Here is a 19,979-nt window from a genome sequence, read left to right on the forward strand (position 1 = left end):
ACCTCAGTTACTCCTCATAGAGGCTTCCTCTCAAGGCCCTCCACCATCTTCATGGCCCTGCTTTGGAGGCTCTCTAGCAGCTTTATATCTTTCTTCTATTTTGGCACCCAAAACTGCACACAATATTCATGGTGAGAGCATACCAGTGCAGAGCACAGAAGAACAATCACCTCCCTGGACTGGCTGGTGATGCTGTGCTTAACACAGCCCATACACACTTCCCATAGCCCTTCACTAAAAATTGCCGTAACTGAATGGTATTCAGCAGAGAAGAAATGGTGGGAGGATTCTCAAACTCCTTATGTATCCTTCTAGTGAAGAATGGCAAGAATATGTGATCATTCAAAATCACCTGTCTACAAGTCATTCATTAAAATGAGTTCAAAAAAGAACCCTGAAGGGTTCAACTGCTTAAATGAAGGCTCAGTCTGAGCTTAGTGAGGTGTCCTGGTAAAAGCTGGCAGCATTTTTGTTGGATAATGTGTGCCCTGGGTGTGAATTCTTCTCATCATATAAAGGTACTATACAAAAGAGATGGCAAACTGCACTGTGAAGCTTACTTCCAGAGTAATCGTGCTTTCTAAAGGTGATTTACTGTCTTTTCAAGTATTCTGAGAAACATGAAGGGAGAAAAAAATCAACTCCAAATCCTGACAGTGCTGAAAGTGATCCAAACGCAAGACTAGCTATTGCACTTCTTTACCTGCTATCCATTAATATTTAGTCTGCACATGGATAAATGTCAGCTGAGCTGTCCAGAAACATCTGGATCTTATGATACCTAACAAATCTAATAGGCATGGCTAATGAGCCCAAAGACGAAGAATGCATTATGTGGTTGCTGGTACAGCCTTCACCCAATGAATATAAATAGGCTTTGGTTGATCTTTTGTCCTACTAAAATGTAATCCAGTTTATTGAACTGTTGAATTGCATTAACCATTTTGACATTATTTCCTTATAAATCTAACATGGTGTCCTTGTTCTTTTCTTTGTACATAATACTAATGAAGAGGAAAGGACAAAATCCCACAGCAGAGCAGGGTTCCAAACCACTGATGGATGTTGATTTAAATGAGAAACGTTTTTTAGAGCTCAAAGAGAACACCACACATCTGTAGAAAAGGGCTGGGGGGGAGGTTGGAGAAATTCATTATAATGGATGTCATTCATGCTCAGAAGGCAATGTGTTATAAACTTGGAGCACAAGTAAATGGAGGTTGGTAAGTGGAATTCAGGAAAGGCTTATGTGTCTTAAAGATTACCTGCTTTTCACTAGTACAGTAGTTTATCACATGTTTACAAGCCTCACTTCACAAACTGAAATCAGCATGGCTACAACAACATGAAATAAGAAATGGTTATTTTACCATTCCATTTTAAAACATCTTAAAAATATTTAATAAACTGAAAGTAGGAACATGGCAATAAAACTTTGCCAAAATTGGGTTTGTATGAAAGTGACTGAAAGGGTTGAAAACACAGTTGTGCCTAAGACACAAAATGTAAACTTATTCTTACCTTCTCTAACTTCTTCATTCAGCTCACAAAAGACTCTGTTCTGTGAAATGCAAGATAACTGCATTTGTGATGCCATTATTGTTTAATGAACATATGTTAATATAAACACAAGACAAATCCTTTTACTACCTGGATTTATAATGGCCATAGACAATATCATTTTTTTCAATTCATAGTTTATGAATCTGAAAAGTTTAAACAAAATCTCTCTGATGATAAACAATTTGAACAGTTCAGAGGCAGATTTTACTCTTTCTACTGTATTTACTATCATACTGACCTGTATCAACTTTTCATTTTAAAAACATTCATTTCCAGGTGACGGCAGTAAAAAAGACTGAAGAGAGGTTACAGAATTCTTGTCTAGTATCTCTGAGGCAGGTATGTGCATCCTCAAGGAATCAGACTTCAAAGGCATGAAATCTCCCCACAGCTCCTCTGAAAGAATAAGGAGGTGGTTCATCCTAAAGACCTGAGTCCAGTTAAGTCCTTTTACCTGTAAACCTGTTTTTGTCAGTTTTCCATGTATTTTATTTTTCACAGTCATGGCTTCTGCAGCTTATTCAGCTACCTGAATATCAAGGGTAAAATTTCCATGATTTCCTCAGCTTACCAGTCATATCCAGGCCCTGTTTATATGAGCCTCTCAAAGACTGTCAGACTATGGATAAGAGCAAAGTTTGGGCAAAAGATTTAGCAAGGAAATGCTAGACAAGAAATGAATCCATAACCTTGGCCAGGCTTATCTAAGAGGAAAAGAAAAAGGACAGGAAAAACACAAACAACTAGATATTTCTTTGCTTTTGGGCTTTTGACTTGTAGAAAAAAAAAATTTATTTTAAAACCTGAATCCCTATCAAGCCACAGTTTTGATAAAAAAAATTACTGGTGTCTAGAATTATGACAATTTTCCACACAAACATAAGTATTGATGGTATGGTAAAAAAATATATTGCATTTTTGCCCCTATAAGTACCAAAGAGAGATTTCCAAATGTGCAGACATGATCACAGAAAGATAAACTTGCTGTATTTGGGAATTTTTGGTGCTTTTTAAAATGTTACTGGATATCCTAAGGATTTGCAGTTGTTACAGTACAGTAGCAGAGGAGTGAGAGAGGGATCCATGCATCAGAGAGGAGACACGAACAAAAGACACAGGAGGTGAATGAGCAGCAAACTGCTGCGGTAAGGAGAGCAGCATGGCTCAGTGAAAAAGCAGAAATCACTGCTTGTTCTTCCAATAACATGAAAAGAGGAATCTGTAATTAGAACACAAGAAAATATCTTCTCAGTCTGTTTGAAAATAGAAAACTAACTTCTCTACTATTTTAATGAGTCATCTGCTTTGAAATCAATTGTGATGAATATTGATGGCTCTGACAGTATCATGTGTACTGTATACTGTATAGGAAAAAATTGAGAGTTTATAAATAAAATTTAAAAATGAGAATAATGAATGGTTAAAATATGAAAGGAAATTAAATCAGAAATCTTTGATATCCCTCCAAATACTAGAACCTTTTAAATTATCAACTGTGATTAACTGTGAAAAAAAAATTGAGAGAAAGTCTCTCAGAATAAATAAATACTGCAATAGTAAAAGCTCTCATTGAAGTGAAAAACAATTGAGGAAAAGATTGTCAAAAATTCACTGTTGAGCTTTTGCATATGTACACATGGGTCAATGCAATTATTTTGGACCTGCACTTTTTAACTTTGTAAAGGTGGTATAAAGAGAAGAGTAAATATTTTTAATAATTTTCCCCCAAAATCTGTGTGGGTTGTTAACAATTCTAAGAAATCTGAAAAAGGAAAATACTAATTTACTATGCCCTTTTTTGTAACAATGTAACACATAGATCAAGGAAATAAATTCAAGTCCGGTGTTTATTATTGAGCAATTTGGTGGGGCTGGAATACATTTTTCTCTCTGAAAGTATAAGTATGACAAATGTATGTCTGTTTGGAGTCAACAAGAGATGACAGCAGAAGAGGGCATCTTCTCTCAATATTATCCTTGCCAAGTTCAAGCAGTCCCAAAACAAAGCCTGCAACCCAATAGTGGCTACCACAGCTGAAAATAAAGAATGAGAAATTCACATTCCAGTGCGTATTGCAAAATTTGGTGATGGAATATGAGAAAGCCAACATGTAAGAGCCCGGTTCTGTGCTGACTTTATTAGATAAGCATTTAAATTTTTTGGCATTGTAGAACATAATCAAGTGAGACTTTTTCACATGGCAGGATAACTCATGTAAGGGGAAAATTTGTTCTCTTTCTTGATTTCACAGCACAGCAGAAGGTTGAATAAGTGGAATGTGACAGGAAGAACAGGTCTTTTGGTTGCAAGTCATGATTTCTTTAGAACTGACCTTCACAAGTACTATTAAGAATTAGAATATTAAACTACTGAAGAGCAATGCTTTTTAAAAACCTTTCTAAAATAATAGATCACATCTATACTTAGGCCTTATTGTTTTTTTTTCTTTTTCATAATGATCTGTACAATATTGCAAATAGTACATATTTATTTTCTCTGCAGCTTTTTGATAGTTACAAATTAACTCTGGAGTAGCTCAAAGATCCAATGTCATCTTCAGATGTTTAAATTACAGCAATTACAACACCTTCTCATTGCTTGTTACTGTTTGGTCTTTTTTTCTCCTTTTATTTCTCATTGTTTACTTGGCTGTATTGGGTCTGGCTGGAATGTAGTTCATTTCTCCACTGCAGCTCTCACAGTGCTGTGCTTTGCATTGGTGGCTAGGAAGGTGTTGATAACACACCAGTGCTTTGGCTATTGCCAAGCACAGCATCAGCAGTGTCTCTTGACATTCTCTCCTCCCTAAAAGAGGCTGAGGATGGGCAAGATACTGGGAGAGGACACAGCTAGGCCAGCTGGCCCCAGCTAACAAAAGGGATATTCCATTCCATATGATGTCAGCTCAGATATAAAAGCTGAGGAAAGGAAGAGGAAGGGCATTCATTATTTACAGTCTTTGCTTTTGGGAGCAACCATTACTTGTGCTGGAAACCCTTCTTCCTGAGAAGTGCCTGAACATTGCTTGCTGATGGGAAATAGAGAGTAAACTTTTTTTTTTCTCCTTGCTTGTGTGCATGAAAACTTTTGCTTTTCCTTTAGTAAATTGCCTTATCTCAATCTACAACTTTTTTTCCAAATTATTTTCTCTCCCCTGTCCATCTAGGAAGGAGAATGATTGAGCAGCTTGGTAGACACCTGGTATCCTTTCTGGTACCTGAACAAGGATGAGACAGTCATATATATATCTCATGCTATAGTTATAGTAGCTATTGAGCAGCAAGTTTCTGTGCAGGACATGGAGTTTGCTGGCTGCAATGCTTGCCTCTTTATTTTGCTGAGTTTGGGAATATACTAATATCAACAACAGCTCTATGCTTTGCCCTTACTCTGGTGGTCTTGTAATGCTGGGGGTGCTATCTTCTGGGGGTGGTGAGAGAATACACATTCCTCTTCCTGCCCAAGACTGATGTGAATGGTTTTATAATGAAGTCTCCCATGGTCTTTGCTCATCCTTATGGAAGCTGTTTAACACTGTTAATAATACTAAATAATACTCTTGGCATACTATGGGGTTCATGGAATCTGGTGTGATCCTGGTGGAAGAGAAAACAAATTTCAGGTGAGGACATACTGAAATAAGCCCTGAGGCATCCATTTCCTGGGGGCAGGGTGTATGGAAGGATTTGGGCAGATTCCCAAGGCGTTTGACACCTCCCATTACCTGGGACTTCACACCTGAGCAGGTATTCCACTTGGAAACTGATGTGACACCTGATGGAAGGGTGCCTCACCTACACCAATCAAAACCAGCAGCTTCTCACCATGTACTGGGGCCTGGCCTCTGCCTACTGAGCCACAGTTCAGTACTGTCAGAGTACTGCAGAGGAGGCAGGAATTCAAACTGCGTTTGAGGACACTATGGCTGAGATATGGACTCAAACCAAAACTGAATTTGCTTATAACAATAAAAATTACACCTTAAATAGGATAATATACATCACTTTTTCACTCTTTTCCTGCTTGAAAGTTAAAATTTTGGATGCAATGCTCTTCTTAATTTCTGCTATGCAACACATGGACAATTTCTATTTCCATTGCATTTGGTATTGCAATAACTGCTGATAGTTCTGCCAGTGTGTCTACTTGCCCCCTGAAAGAATTTTCTCTGCATGCCAAATGTAACATGGTTGTACTCTGCACATAGATGATGAGCTCTTTGACTGGATTTTAAACATATAAATTATATCATATTATTTCAAGTGTTAATCACATGTTTAGAAAAAGTTCTAAAGTTTCTAGCTGCAACTACCTTTCAGTTTTGGAAAATTCCTGCTAATACATTTATATACAATTTCCACTATGTTCATACCCTGTACAGTCAAACAAATGCTGCAGGTTACCTCACAACACCCAAACATCCAGAAGAGTCCAGATGTGATATTCCCTCTGAGCACCATCACTAGAGGTGGTAGACAGGTTGCTGATGAAGGTATTTGGGTGAACAGGTTTTAGCAGGGAGGAGGTGATATGGGTTGCAAAGGCTGTGTTGTACTCCTAACTGGCCCAAAAGCTGCCTACAGAACTGGAAGTGAGCTAGATCTCTCCCTTCATCTCCACACAACCCATGGCAGCCCATGGTGCTGAAAAGTCATGTTGCAAAACCAAGTATGTGGTCCGAGGGGCTGAGGGCAACCACTTTAGTGAAACTAAAATAGCTACCTTGTAAACATGTTCACCACTGCAAGCACTGTTTCATGGCTCTGGAATACAGGCAAGTCCACAACAAAATCCATTGAATAATTTATCATGGCTTTTCAGGACCCCATAAGGGTTGGAATAGACACTGCAGCCTCTGTGTTGTTCTCTTGAACCTGACACTGATATCACAAACCTGAACATAACTTGTGCCATCTGCACAGACCAAAGGCCACCAGGAGGTGAGTAGGACTCTATGCAGAGTCTTCCGAAAACTGCCATGGCCCACCATCAGCACATCACAACAGTGCTGAAAGACCTGTGTCCCTTGTGGGGATTGCAGCCACTCACCACCATAAAGAATACCAGTCTTCTCCTGCAGGTATTGCAAAGTATGCTCTCACCAAAACTGCGTGGCCACAGGATGGCCATGGATCTCTATATGCATGGAACTTCAAAAGTCATTGGTATGCACAGCCATAACAAAATGTTGCAGAAAATAAAAATTACAGGGGTATGGATCCACATTTAGGACAGGTTCAAAATGAGAGAAAATTACATGAGATTTACAAGGGCTAGCAACAACTACCTGAGAAAGGTTGGTAAGCAATAGAAGGAAGAGGTAGCGTTCACCTGCCAGTCAGTTTTATTAGCTCTCACCAAGTGCATTAATGACATAATATTTATAAAATAATTTCTCATTTGAACACATAGCTTATAACCCTGACAGGAGCACCCCCTGCTCCTAACTTCACTCAACTTTCAAAGCAAATCTCAATAAAGAAGCAAGGTGTTTGGACAAGCATATCCTCCCACAAAGCATTGGTAAGAGACATAGACAATATCAAGGAGAAAGAGATACAAAAAAACTAGGAGGGCATCTGCAGAAAGACCCTGGCAGATGTAACCAAATAAAATTCTATGGAAATGGGCCAAAAAATCTTCATATATGTTATGATGGAAAAAACACTTCTACCTAGGGGAAGGACTCAGCTATGGCAGCTCTTGAGGAGAGTGTTATATATACATGAACTTTGAGAAGTGGACTCCTTTCATAGATGTACTTAGCCATGTCAGCTGATTATAATCTTCATCTAAGCATTTATATTTTCCTAAAAACTAATCGCAAATATCATATCTTTTTTTCTATTTATATTAGTTTTCAGTTGTCTCCATGCCTATGGAAATCAACCATCTCCTTTGGAGGGAGATGAGTTTTTTAAAATTCTAGTCATAGTTTTTGCAACATTCAATATTTAGCCTCACTTTCCAGGGCTAAAACTGCTTTAAGTTTGTTTTTTGGCTTTTTTTTTTCCCCTATTGCAATTTGTCCAGCTATACTTGTACGGCAGCAATTTCATGGACGAAAGCCTTCCACGGGGGTAAGAGAATATATGTAACAATTTATATTGAGTTTCCATCATGTTGTACCAGCTGCCACATAGGAATGGATTTAGGTTTGCAACACCCTTGTGAGGTAGAGACATATTGATTTTCCTTTATTATAGATTGGAAAACAAAGACTTTATGCAACAAATCCTCAGTCAATCACAGAGCCAAGAGCAGATTCCAGGTTTCCCCAAACTGGACTTGTGTTGGCTATTGCAAGACTATTTTCCTGTCTTCAAGATGGTGTTATTTTTTAGATTAAAAGGAACAATAATGTTAATATCAGACAGTTCACAAAAATATAGGATTGAATGTACATGTGGACATAGTTTTAAAGTAGTTTCTATAACATATGTATTGTAGAGATAACAATATTGCTGAAATATTTGAATGGAAATTTTGACATCTTTACCACTGGAGTCTGTGAACTGTTTGATGGAGTTTGGCTTGTTTGTCTTTTCAAAGTAGCAATTCTTTCTGAAGTTTTCCCTTCCATTCTCATTTTTCTTATGGAAAGGAAGGTCTCATAAGCTTAAGCTACAGTTAAGAACATTCTTGAGCTCCCCACACCTCACAGAACTAACTAAATGACAAGTTGTTAGTAATAGTAGCATAATTACCCCTTTTTTTGGCAGTAAGCAGCCTAGTTGTACTTCTAATGGAGTTATAAATCAAGCCCATTTTAAAGGAATTTTAATAAAATATTTGAAAATTAATTGCATTGAGATCTTAAAGTTTCAAAGTCATTATAATTTGTCACTTAATGAATCCTTTTGTGACTACTTCCTGAAAATTCCACCTGCAAATATTTTCAAGGCAGTGTTACTAGATACAAGTGAAAAGTTAGAAGTATTTCTGCTAATTTCAAAATTTCTTAGGTTCTGTTCTCTTATGAAGCCATTGCCTTAAAAGTTAATTACGTCCTGTCTCAATATCTGCAGCTGAAAAAATGGTAATTCAGTAGTAGGTTTACACATGCCCTTAGATAGATCAGAAATATTCTGAAATGCTGCACATATATTGACTATATTTTAACAGTCAGCATTCAAACAAATCCTTGATATTCAAATGTTGTATGCAGAATGCTACAAAACCAAATTGAATTCTACCTGATCTCTGCACAGAAGCCTGTGCTGAACTTCCACATGAAAATACAATTTTATAATAAAATAGGGAAATAGAGACAAAAGTGAGAACAACATTTTGTGTTTATCCACTGAAGAATTCCTGATCCTTGTAGCACTGAGTTCAGTGCTTTGACGACAAGCAGTGAGAAAAGCAATGGAAAACACAAGGCAGAAAATAAGAGGCAGAGAAAAATTAGTCAGATACACGCTGTTTCACACTTTTTTGTTCAAGTAAACTACAAAACAGCAGCTGTCTTTTATAAATACAGCAGAAAATGATAGGTGAAATCGACACTGTAGAATATTTGAAATATAGCTGATTAATTAAATATACCTGTTTTGACTGGGGTTTTTATGGAATGAACCTGTGGGCCAACCTGCCATGGTCAAACTGTCACTCAACCAGGGCTACAGTTCTTGGTTGTGATACTTATATGTTGTCATCAGAATATTGTAACACTAGGTATGGGACCCTGCAACATAAAGAACCTTTTCAGGAATGGATATACATACCTAACCATAGTCTGAAATACAGATGAAACAGTATCCACTTCATGTGAATTTTATTCAGAAGATAAAACTATACAAAATATAGTAGCATTTGCAGAAGATATGAAGAGTTCAGTCTATGCTGGGAGTTAAGCTAATTTAACAGTATCAAATATCTCTTACCAACATTGCCCTGCAAAAAGGTCCTGCACAATAACACTTTTCACTACAATAAATCACACTGGTATGGATGTACTTGCTGCGTCTGTTGAGAAATTAATGAGAAAATGGGTCAGTTACATAAGTACTTGCTATAAGAAGATACTCATTAACAAGGTATTGTTTCATACAATCTCATATTTTATTTTCATACAATACTACTATAAGCAATCACATTCTAAGAACATCATCAAGTTTCCAAAACCAACCTCCTCAAATAAGCAAAATGTCAGAAATCTGCTTTTTGTACATTAGAATAACCTTATCTTCCCTGCTTCTGCTGATATTCTTCAGCTGTATGGCTGTGATTTAGTCTACATCAGAACTTTCCCTTCTCCAGTGCATAGAAGGGTTACAACTTGGCTCGTATCTCAGTATTTTCTCTTGGGGTTGGGTTTTTGGGCTTTTTTAGTGCCTTGTCCAAGCCCCTTCCTGAGTCAGATTTTTCATTTCATCTTGGATGGGTTATGGTGCTCACCAATATGCTATGTGGAGTCACTGAGGCTACTTTGCATCACTGTATATTGTTGATAGGAGTGATCAGAGCTGGCTCAGGCTCCCTCTGACTGCAGACCAAATTATCTGGCTCAGTGCTGTCGCACAACCCTAGCTTTAGGGATCAGTGGCAATTCTTGAAAGGTAGTGCCAGCCAAGCACTCTAATTTCCTGTCAGCAGTGGCATCATCTCACTTTTTCTGCCTCTCTGCTATCAGCAATGGTTTGTGTCAGCAGATATCTTGCCTCCTTCAGTAAGGTGGGAAAAGGCATCCCTAAAATTGGAGTGTGAAGCGGAGCCCATGCCACCAGCCCACAGAACAGCAATGCTAACTGTCCCATTCCCCTTCCCTTTTCCAAGGAGAGATGCTGATTCCCATGCTCTCCAAAAACAGTTTATTTCCTCCTCCTCTGCTTGAGCTTCATGTTTCATTGTCTCTGTATGTTCAGGTCTTCATCCAAAACCACAGGTGTGGCTGCAAGTATTTACCTACTTCACAGCTAGAGTAGGAACTCATTAAAAAAGGATGCACACAGTTCAAAATGCAAGAGAAGAAAAGAGGAGGGGCAAAATGAATGAACTTGTGGAGCAGATGATTTACTGACCACCACACATGCATCACTGAGTACCTCTGTCCATCACTTCTATGTTATTTTTGAAGGGGATTTGATGGAGTGCTTAGACCTGAAAGGGGACATTCTGTGCCCCCATTGGTAGATCCTCAGTCGTGCCTCCTATGTCTGCTATTGACAAAGAAATTAGACAACTCTTCTGCTATCATTTTATTGTCCCCATCATTCTGATCCAGGTAACAACTAGGTTTTTTTGCCTTTGTGCTTGCAAATCCAAAGGTGCTGGGAGGGATGGCATGGAGACACATGGAAGCATGGACCTGTGCAAAACTCTGGAGTCTGGAGCCCACTCCTGAGGACATAAAAGCTATTCCACAAAATGGAAAATTGAGAACCATTCTCCAAGACTGCCTACTAAAGACTCATCTTTCTTACCTGTGACTTGTTCTTTCACTGCTTATGAAATTCTGCAACAATTGAGCAGGAAACATGCAGAGACCTATATTTCCTTGTTTTTTGGCCACCTTCTCAGGTCAAGTCCATTGTGGACAGTGGTTGGTTCTGAAATGCTTGAAAGAGTGACTATCCCTGACTGAAGCACATTCTTCTTTCCAGTAGGGTTCCAATGAAAATAACAGGGAATAAAAATAAGGATATTTGCTTTTTAAAAATACTCTTCTTTTGTTATTTTATGACCCTCAAACTTACAAGAAATCTGCTTTTTCTAAAATGAGAATATGCAAATGTTCACAGAATACATCTGGAAATGCTCATGCAGTTTTAACAAAACAACAATTAAGGTTCAAGGGTGATTTTAGGATGGCACAAATTGACTCCAAAAGTCTAGAGAAGTTGGATATCATTCTTGGTGAATTTCTAACACATGAACTTTGAAAGGACATAAGGACCCCTAGGAGGTACCAAGGTTTGCTCACTTTTTCTTTTTGTCTCCAAATTTGATTAATTAAAATTTTATGCAACACAGATATCTGCTGTATGGTGAAAAATGGATATTACCATTACTGTTCCTTATTTTGGAAACTGTATGATCTCCACTTTTAAAGAACTGGCAGTTAGAATTGTGGAGCCATAAATCTTGGGGCCCTGAGAAACATAATTACAGAATCACAGAATCTGACAAGCTGGGAGGGACCCACAAGGATCATCAAGCCCTGCACAGGCCCAAAAGACTTAAGTACAGAGCAATTTTAGTGTAATTCCAGAGTTTAAAAGTTAAAAAAAAAAGAGAAATGTTTCTGAATCTCTCTTTATAAAGTATATACGTATATCAGATGATAGATTAGAATGGACAGTCTCACAGGGCAAGAGTTTGTCACCCAGATTCTCTTCAGAAACTTGCATGGGTAAGTGACATTAAATACATTCTGCAAGAGGAATTAGAAGAAGAATTAGAAAAGACTTATCCTCCTTTTCATTTGGGACTAATGATTAAGACTGGAAAAATAGTTTTTGAATACAAAAATGAGTAGGTTTTTAGATTTTACGTCCTGTATGTTGCAGTGTTCTGAAGACAGCTGACAGCACTGCAAGTTTTGAGGAGATGTCTGAGACACTTCCAAATACATTGTTGTGTGTTTGTATTAAATATCTTAAAACACTGACTGCTGCATAAAAATCTCTCTCTCTCTCTCTATATATATATATATTTACCTCTAGTTCATTGCTTTTCACAGTAAGCTTTGTTTTTCAGAGCTATCACCATGTGGTGTGTAAAACATTCATGTATTTCACTGTCTACCCCTCACATTATATAATCATCCATTAAATTTATACACTATTCGACTTCTGTGCAAGATGTACATAACATAAAGCTAAAAACATCATTCTACTCAAATGAATAGCTGCACTTGCAATAGTCTTTAGCATTACCAAGTGGCAGTAGATAATCTGCTGCCACTTTGCCTTATCTGCAGTAGAATGAATTATGGATCACAGTTTGTCCCTTAGTGTTTGCATGCACTTAAAATGTTCATTTACCAGACACATAGCACAACTCATTTGAGAACGTACATTTCTGAATGGGCTTTTGACTCACAACACATTTGACCATAAACAAAACAAAGCAGGAACCTTTAGCCATTACTCATGTGAGAATAACTTGTAGATACATGTGTGCATGCTGGGTAAATGGCATTCATTTCCTATGAGAGTATGTGACTTGTGGATTTCTTAAATTTTTAGAGTCTCAGTCTGGAAAGCACCAATTCATCACCTAGTCAGACATTTGCTCTGTTGGTAACCCTGGAATTTAATCCAGTTACCCCAGTGCTGAGATCAGTAAGTTGGATTTATGCTGCATTGCAAACAGTTTCTGAAAATGCATCCACACTTGACCTACTCAAAAGAGAAGCCATCTTTTCACATGGGTGGTGATTCATCATTCAGTGATTCATCATCTCTGCTGCTCAAAGCGTATGCTTTTCTAAATTCTTAGCTATGTTACTGCATTGCATTGGTCCTTTCTCACCCCCAAGTGCAAGTGTAATTAGTATAGATACAGAACATTTGATGACTTTCAATAGCTTATACAGATGGCTAAATTCTAATGTTATTTCAACCAATAGGACTTATGAATGTAAACTTAATTTATAGTCCTATTTAATGCATGTATTAATAAGAACTTTGCTAGAAAATTACATTCTTAGCTCTTGACAAAGATATTTACCCTTATTTCATTTGTCACTACCTGAATAATTTCAGTATGAAAATATTGTGCCTTCTCAGCCATATGAAAGCAGATCAGATAGTACCAAAAAAAATATCCTGACTCCCCAGAAGAAAAAATCCTTTTGAATTCTAAACTCTAAACTTTCTTCCTTTCTGAGAATCAAAATCTGAGAAAATTATGAATGTACCCTAATCTGTAATTGAGACACTGCTATCAACCTCCAGTCTCAGCATTTCTTCCAATCTTTCCTCTTTCACAAAACTCAGATCCTGGGATGTGCAAGACCCGTTGACAGTGGTTCATCTTCTGCCATGGGGGTTTGTGATTCAGCCAAACCTTGGTATTTTAGACAATAAGTATATTTCACTTCCCTTTGGGAAAAGGGAAAAAAGAAAAAACCAAACAAACAAACCCCCCCAAAAACACCCCAATTCAGACAAATAGAAAAGCAGATACAGAAGAAATTTGCTGAGTTTAATTTATACCATGCACTGAGGAAAATTGTATTCTTCTGAGCTAACCCCTGCAGCTATGCAGTCAACAGGGAATTTTTCTGCCATAATACATGTGGTTGTACACTTTTCCCACTGCTCCAGATACACAAATGCAAAATTCAACATTCAGAGACGTTATGTGGATTTTTGACATTCCCAGGGTATGCAGGGTCTGGAAGCTGACAAATGAATTATAATGAGATATAAATATAGTATTTTTAATCCTGACAGATATGAACTATTATCGATGAATGGTTTTCTCGCACCGATACGGTGAAGGAGACCGGCTCCCAGGAGGAGGGCTCGAAGAGCAGAGGAAGGCGCTCCCGAGAGACCACCTCCTTGGAAGCAAGGGAAGGCTCCTCCCGCTCCCGACCCGGCGACGATCCCCAAAGGAAGAAGTCCACGCGAGTCAGGAGTCAACGCAGAGAAGCAAGCTTTATTGGGGCGCTCTGGCTTATATAGCAGAGCATGGAACTTTCTGGAATATGGGTGGAGTTAGGGGCGGAGATAAGGAGGAGCAATGCACAGGATTGGTGGGTATGCAAATGAGGGGGAGGAACATGGAAAGAACCTATCAGGGATCACAACCATATATGGAAAATGGTGCACTGCACCAACTGGGGACCAATCAGGGAAGGTTTGTGGGGAGAAGAAACTTGGACAGGGACAGCTGAGGGAAAAAGACAAAGGTAGCCATCTTAGGGTATAACAATTAAACTGGGGAAATGTCCAAATAGTTTCTTCCCGGTTCCTGCACCTCGGCGTCTTCATCAACCCATCTTTTATAGTATCTCTGCCACTTAATAAAGTCCTCGTCTATTTGTTGTCCTCCAACAAACTAGTGCCAATAATACTTCTCATTTCATATAAAACAGTATGCACACTGATCCACCAAAAAGGCTAAAAGATGGCAAATGTAAGCACCATTCCTTAGGAATTATTAAAGAGCTCTTGTTTTCACTTTCACTAAGACAATGGGAAAATTAAATGTTCAAAATACAGTCACTATGAGGAAGCTTTTAACATCTTCTGAAATTTCAGATTGATAGGTCAAGCAAAACAGGGATAGCTTTCACTGTTCCATAATTTGAATACCATGTTGGGACATGCATAACAGTAATGAAATTGCTTTTATAAAATATAGGAGTGGGTGGCACCTCCCTGTGGCCTGTGCCATCCCTCTTTGTCGACTGAAAGACATGTTAGACAATGGCTCTTCAAAACCAACATTTTCTAGAGGAGGGCGCATACTGCTAACAAAGAGCTGTCATACGGAAGACCTTTCAATGCACAATGTACAATCTTTACAAAATGTTATAGTACATTTTAGCATTGTACATTACACTACTGAATTACTCATGTGTTGCTTGCTTTAGCTGTCACAGCAGGATTATTTGGAGGGGCAGGGACAAAACCAAAACATTTTAATTTGGGGTTTTATCTTTTGGAAGCACGTGAGAGCTAAAAAGCACCTAGATTGCCTGTCTAATTGTAATAATACTCAAAATTACCACAGCAATTTTGGGGTGATACCCTGTAAAGAATGACAAGAAGGCCAGCTGTGAACTGGAAAGCTTTTAAAATATGTAGACAGGCATATAATATCCTATAACTTTCAGTGATAAAACAAGCATCCATTCTGGCCATATTTGTGAGGTTTGGAAGCACACCATGAAAATGGGTCTCACTAGACAGAGAGACAGAGGCATGCTGGGTGTGTGGATAGACATGTTAACAAAAGCCATTCATTGTTTTCACTACTGTGATGAGGAAACTTTACTGGGAAGAAAAAAATGTAGCACCTATTTCTGTGCAAAAGCTGGAAACAGTTATATTGTTAGTAGATAAGAACACTGTCAGTGAATTTCATTCCAAGTTTAACAGAATATCTTTCCATTAGTCCAGCTTTTATAGACAACAGAAGTGTTTCAGAATGAGACATACTTTACAGTCTTCCACTCATCCAACTCTTTTAGCAAGCTTGCTCTTATGTACAAATAAATAGTCTGAGATGCAGGGAGAAAATGATAATTACAAAATACAAACTGAAGTCTGAGTTCTTTTGCATAACATAAGGGTTCCATAAAAAAGAAGTCATAATTAGCATTCAGTACCATCAGTATATAAAAAATAAATTATATTTATATTAAGCAGTGAGATCAACTATTGCAAACTGAGCCATGTGTCAAACCTAAAGCCCATCAGACTTTCTGGATTCTGTATAACCACATCTCACGCATCATTGAATTTGGGTCATTCTTTATTCAAAGTCTTTTTAGGCACAGAATTTCTCCAGTCTTAAACCTTGAGAGCACAATATATCTAACTTCTAATGACATTAACAATTTAAATTATTATTATCATTATTATTAATAATAATATTAATAAAATAATAATAATAATAATAATAATAATAATAATAATAATAATAATAATAATAATAATAATAATATTGTTATTTCACTGGTCCTGATACCCAGCTGGCTCCATTTTAGGTTCTGACTCCATTGTGTTAATTTTGCTGTATAAATAGAGAGAAAAAGACTTCTTTGCTGGGAAGTGCCTTCAACTTAATTTATAACATTACAATAAAGCAACTGTTGTGAATACCAGAGAGTGAAGGGAGAGGTAACAAAAAAAAACCCCTGAATTTATACTGGCTGGCAGCTGGACTGCTTTATGCTTCTCTGTAAGCTAAATGTGTTTTTAGAATTATTTGTCCACAATTTTAAGTGGCCTTCTACCTACCTATTGTCAAAAGTGATTGACTTACTGTAAAAAATATGGAGTAAGACATAAGTACTGATCAGAATCTCATGTCTGATATATCAGTTGGTTTCACTTTGATTTCTTCTTTTGTATACAACAGTGCTTTTACAATACAAAGTGTTATTTGTGACTTTGTGTTTGAAATCTATATGTGGAATGAAAACAAACACAAAACAAGAATACTTTAAAGGAATGACTCCTAACAAAAAAATCTGAAATATTCTTTTATCTGGCATGCTCATGACACAATCGATCACAAACAGGGCAACCTAGAAAATTCAGTTCCAGGGTTGGTTGTCTTTGGGTTTTTTTTTTAGTTTTCCAGATGACAGATCTCTCTCTCTTTCTCTGTACAAATAGAATGTTGTGAATTAAAATATGAACAAAAGACACTGTCTAAATGAAGAATTCCCATGACCATATATACTAAGCATTAAAAATGGAACAAAAATTTGATACACTGGCAGGATATTAAGCATGGAAGTTAGAAGAAATCATTTAACTTCTTTGGAGCTTCCTCTCATTTCCCTGGGTTTAACACCCTTTCTTATAAATAATAAACCCTACTGTAGTCAACTGTTATCACTGGAGTTCATGCCTTAATCTTATCTGCAAACTAAAAACTTTATCAATTAGAAAAAATACTGGTGAGGACTCACAGACTGAAAAATGCAGTGATTTTACAGCCATGACAAAAGTGAAAAGGAATATTACCTGGTGAAGAAGTACTATAGTTCATCCAGACAGGAATGTTAGAAAAGTGAGGCTTAGTGAAAACTATGGCAGCCACCTGATGCACAGCAGGCAACTGGTAAAGAGGGAAAGGAAAACATCCAGATAACTGGAAAAATATAGTTAAAGAGTCATGTCAGTGGTATGTTCCCCTCCTGAAGTAAATGTTCCAGGCCTGTTACAGTTCAGAACTTAAATTAATGACCTTAGACAAACAAAAACCCCACAACAACAAAAACCCCACCAAAACCCAACCCACCAACCAAAACAAAACCACTACAAAAGAAAAAAAAAAAAGAGCTAAAGTTTATGAGACATTGTCCTTTAGCCCTCTGGTCAATGTCTTCATTTATGTTATTGACTGGGGGAAATGGGAATGCCTGAGATTTTTATACTTACTGTTTCATTTTTTTTGGACCAAAGATTTTCAAAAGAAAAATATTGATACCTCAGTTATGTGATAAATGCCTGTGTATTATAAAGCTGTATTTTTTATTTAAAACAAAAACCATGGGAGTTTTTTTTTGTAGCTTGTGTTAATCCTGTTCTCACAGTTCATGTTTATTTAGGTGCTCTCTTTTCTACCTTTCTTTGTATTTTGGTTTAATTATTTATCTTGAGTTTAGTTAATCTTAGTTAATCTTATTCTCTCTTCCTATAAAGGCCCCAAGTGACCAGAGGTCCATCCCTGTTCTAATTTAAGTACATGGCAGCAGTCATATTAACTTCAGTGGTACAAGATAAAATCTCTTATGGCTCTGGAGCATTAGAGTTACATTTTGATCCATTTTGTACTACTAATAAATTAATTTTCTTTAGCAAATTTAGAGATAAACTAAGGTATGTGGTTAGTGTTAAGATGTCGTTTGAAATTGCATTCTTATATGACACAGCTGAGGGCAATAATAAATACTGTATAAGTTCACTTGTATTGCAACTATGAGACTGAAAGGATTCAGAACAGTGATGACTATTTATATGATGCAAGTGCTACATGCATATTCCCATTTCATTTCATTAACTGATATGAAAACAAAGTCACATAAACTAAGAAAAGGAAGTTAAAAGACGGGAGGAAAAAGGCGGGTTATATGAATGCAACTGCTCACCATGGGACTAACTTTCCATTATTTTATTTTTTCCCCAACTTTTCTAAGTATTCTACTGTATTTGTAAAACTGCAGATTGAACAGCTACATTTAGCAGTGAAAGTATCGAAGGATATTTGAAAGCTCAAACCCAAAGTAGTTTTAAACAGATTTGATTGGTATGACTCACTGACACCCTGTATTCAAAGGGACCGGCTGGGATTGCCACTTATGTTATTTGCTGAGAAATAACAGCGATACAGCTCTGTGCATGGTATATAGGCACCCCAGACATGAAAGTCTGGAAGGTAACCATCCATACTGAATCTAGTCACCGTGGACTCTTATAATTAGAATTTACATAATTATAGAAATTAGAGACTAATTTCTATAATAAATATCTAATTCTATGAAAGATGAAAAAGATAGGACAGAGGTGCTTCTGGAGCTATTTATCTTCCTTGATTATAAAGTAACTGTTAGTTCAGGCCTTTCTGCAACTGCTGCTGAATTATCTTTTTAAAATATAAGAACATATTTTGATGGACTAAAAGCATACAGTCGTATCATATTGTGGAGAAAAGTCACTTTCAAGAAGATATTTTAAAATGGTTGATTTACTAGATAATTACGATGGGACAGAGGCAAGGTACCTCCTGACTCAAAAAAACCCCTCCCCAAACAAGAAAAAGCTAGTTTTCCTCCAGAAAGTGTATTTGTCTCTGTCACAACTCGTCTATATGCTGAACAATACCAAAAAATCTATTTCAGACTAGTGTTCCTAACACAACAAATCACATTTGTCCCTTTTTCCTGCAGCCCTTTTTCTCTGTTTCTTGCACAGAAACCACATGACAGATAATATTAATCTGACCTTTGTCTTGCCCTGGTATGTAAAGTTTTATTCTCTCCTTTTGTTATCACTCTTTATATATACTACAATAAATGTCAGGAACTGATGAGCAGTAAAACAATTTGTTTGCTTCTGGCTCTTGTGTAAGTCAGCCAACAGAAAAAAGGACATCTTACAGTAAGATATTTTAAAGAGAAATATTTTATACAGCATTTGTGAAATAGTGAGTGACACTGCTGCTCATATTGTCTTGTTCTATAATGAAATGAGAAAACAAGCAAAGAAGACTCTTCTGAAGTGCAGAAATGAGGCAGTGCTGTCTCAATACCATACAGCAAGTCATGTTCATCCCATCCCTTTCTGACAGGTCTTCCAGAGCTACCCACCTCTCCTTAAAAGCTTAATCTCTTTAGAATACCATGTTCCTCCCATTTCAAAGACTTGTTTTTCTTTTATTTAAAATAAGGGGATTTTGTAAATATCTTATTTTGCTTCAGCAAAAGAGAATAGCTGCTCCCCTTCGTCCCCCTTCCTTCTAAGCAAAACAACTTTAATTTTTATTAGCATTATTTAAACAGCAACTTCTTTTTAAGGTAAATGCTGATTTTTTTTCTATAATAATGTTATCAGACTTGTAATCTAAGAGAACATAAAACAGTTTGTATAGAGTTAATAAATCATGAATAGATTGTTCAATAAATCTTTAATGAGCTGTTAAAAACCCCATCAGGCTGTTAGCCTCTCTAGCTTACAATCTTGAAGCATTGAGCATGTATAGACAGTATTGTTCATACCTG

This window comes from Pithys albifrons, chromosome 3, assembly GCF_047495875.1.
Source record: "Pithys albifrons albifrons isolate INPA30051 chromosome 3, PitAlb_v1, whole genome shotgun sequence".
Lineage (NCBI taxonomy): Eukaryota > Metazoa > Chordata > Aves > Passeriformes > Thamnophilidae > Pithys > Pithys albifrons.